Below are 3,378 nucleotides of genomic sequence, written 5' to 3' on the forward strand. Positions count from 1 at the left end.
ATATATATATATATATATATATATATATATATATATATATATAGATATATGATAGGCTTCTTTTAGTTTCCATCTACAAAATCTACTCACAAAGCATTGATCAGTCTGATTGATGCTATGGTAGAAGACACTTGCCCAAGGTGCCACTCAGTGAATCTGAACCTGTAACAATGTGGTTAGGAAACAAACTTCAAACCACACAGCCACTTCTGCACCTTCAACAAGAAATGTTAAATACCAACTGACAAACATTTAATTGTGATGTGTGTGTGTGTGTGTGTGTGCGCGTGCGTGTGTGTGTTTGTGTTCTTATTGCTATTGATGTTCATTCATTTTGCGTGCTAAGGTATTTCTGTGTCCATTTGTAAATGTGAGTATGAAAAACTATGAGTTGTGTATGATCATTAGTGGATTATGTGAAACATTAGTGCTTAGGCGTCACTCAGAGAATAAACAATGATTTCAGAAACAGTATGTAAGTAAATATTGAATTACTTTTCTAAATACTCAAAACATTCTTCCAAATATTGGATTACCGAATGAAACAGTACATACAATCCTAGAAACGACAATAACAACACTAGTAATCATTATAATTTCTAACATAGACAGAAAACCAGAAATTTGTGTGGTAGGGAAACAGTTTACTATGTTGATTCTAGTAACTGGTTGGTACTATATTTCATTGATTCCCCCCACCCCAAAAAAAAAGATGAAAGGTGAAGTTGATCTTAGAATGCAAAGAGCCAAAACAAACTATGAAAGACATTTTCTTTGATGCTCTCATCAATCTATCAATTCACCACCCTAAAATGCTGTAGTGTTTCAGCTAATCCATAATAGTAATAATAATAATAATAATAATAATAATAATAATAATCCTTTCTACTAAAGGCACAAGGCCTGAAATTTTGGGGAAGGGGGGCTGGTCAATTACATCGACGCCAGTACTCAACTGGTACTTATTTTATCGACCCTGAAAGGATGAAAGGCAAAGTTGACCTCAGTGGAATTTGAAATCAGAACTTGTTAAGCATTTTGCCCAGCATGCTAATGATTCTGCCAGCTTGCCAACCTAACAACAACAACAACAACAATAATAATAATTGTGTGCATATCGAACTAGGTGGCTTACAGAGATACCTATCGCAAAATAAGGGAACTTTGCTAGTGTCAGTTAGGGATGACGGAGTATCAAACTCCATGATCACATGACTGGGAAGCGGGCTTCTCAACTATGCAGCTAAGACTCTTCCTATGACAGCCACGCCTACAGCTATACACATCTGCTTTCCATGCTGGCATAGGCTGGATGGTTTTGTTTTGGAGCTGGCTTGCTTTATTGGTGCTTCTGGAGAGATTACAATTTTTTCTTTGGTGGCATATTCTTTTCCAATATTTTAAAATCTTGCTTCTATTTATTATCCCCAACCTTATTACATTTTGAAATTGAATCAGGAAATATCTCTAAGCTACTTGAGTGAAGGAAATAACAAACTAATGGACTGCTTAGTCTTATTTATAAACAACTTCCGGAATTAACAAAAAATCTTAATTCAAAACAGATTTTCCTTAATGTCTGGTAGATTTTGGTAACTCTTCCTCTCTTTCTTTCTTTCTTTCTTTTTAAAATATCTTTTTACCTTAAATTACTAGGGTGTTTTGTATATATAAATGACAAGCTGGAACAGGTATGAGGAAAAGGAAATTTTTGTATAGATATCATCAGTATCAACATCATCAGCTTAACATTCACTTTTCCATGCTTGCATGGATCAGACAAAATTTGTTGAGGGAGATTTTCTAAAGTCGGATGCACTTCTTCTTGCCAACCATTTTTTTTTTTAAAGCCTGGTACTTGCTGTATTGGTCTCTTTTTGTTGAATCGCTAATTTATAGAAACATAAACACACCAAGTCCAATTGTCAAGCTGGGGTTGCTCTGTTACTCTGTTACTTGTTTCAGTCATTTGACTGCGGCCATGCTGGAGCACTGCCTTTAGTCGAGAAAATCGACCCCAGGACTTATTCTTTGTAAGTCTAGTACTTATTCTATTGGTCTCTTTTTGCCGAACCGCTAAGTTACGGGGATGTAAACACACCAGCATCGGTTGTCAAGCGATGGTGGGGGGACAAACACAGACACACAAGCACACATACACATATATACGACGGGCTTCTTTCAGTTTCTGTCTACCAAATCCACTCACAAGGCTTTGGTCGGCCCGATGCTATTGTAGAAGACACTTGCCCAAGGTGCCACACAGAAGGACTGAACCCGGGTGATGATAAATAGAACACAAACATGTCCATAACCAAATATGTTTGTATAGGAGACTAGAAATGAGGAACACCGCTTGTAAGACAGTGACATGATCATTTATGACTATTGTCATCATTAATGAAATAGAGAGAGTAATAATATGTAATAATAATAATAATAATAACAACAATGAACTTATTGTATACAGCGCTCAGGTGCACTACAACTCATTAGAAAAAGTAACCAAAACTGTATGAATAGTACATAGAATAATGCACAGGAAGGGAACAGTGAATAAGTTTGTTTTCTTGATTTTGTAAGCATGTCCATGAGTATTAGCCATATGGAATTAAAAAAAGGTGTCCAAAGTTGTTGTTGGAAAGATCATAGATAATCTTGTGGGTGTCAGCCAAGTCAGTTGCCAGAAGTCAGAGCCTTAATGTATCCCTACCCAGGGAAGCAAGATGTTCAGAGTATGATCGATGCTTGACAGCATTTCTGAACATTTTCCTGGAGAAAACATTTTCCTGCATAAAACTTTAAAAAATCTTCAATAAATAAAGATTAATCAATCTACTTTAGTAAGTAAACATTATGTAGCAGTTTGGGTAAGGACTTTGGTCATGAATGACCATGGGATTGCACCTAGAAAATTCCCCTCCAAGGCACAAGTCCAGGCAAGGTTGTGTATGGAAGACTAGAAGTTACCCATGCATACCAAGCTCCCCTCTCCACACCACCGATGTCATCCAAGGGAAAGGCAAAGGCTGATACAGCTTGGCACCTGTGATGTCACAACTCATTTCTACAGTTGAGTGAACTGAAGCAATGTGAAATAAAGTGCCTTGCTCAAGAATACAACACACAGCCCAGTCTAGGAATCGAACTCTCTACCTCATGATTGTGAGTCCAATGCTCTAACCACTGAGCCATAAACCTTCACATGTAGTAGTGTATTTTCTTATTCATAAATTTAACTAGCAGAGATACCCAGCATTGCTCAGGATTAAAATGGTGCAGTTTGTATGTATATCTTTCCTTTCCTGAGCGTCCAATAATACTATCCATATCACGTCCTCACCTTGTTGTTTTTTTGTTTTTTTGTTATTGTGTTTT

This window comes from Octopus bimaculoides, chromosome 14 (genome assembly GCF_001194135.2).
Source record: "Octopus bimaculoides isolate UCB-OBI-ISO-001 chromosome 14, ASM119413v2, whole genome shotgun sequence".
Taxonomy (NCBI): Eukaryota; Metazoa; Mollusca; class Cephalopoda; order Octopoda; family Octopodidae; genus Octopus; species Octopus bimaculoides.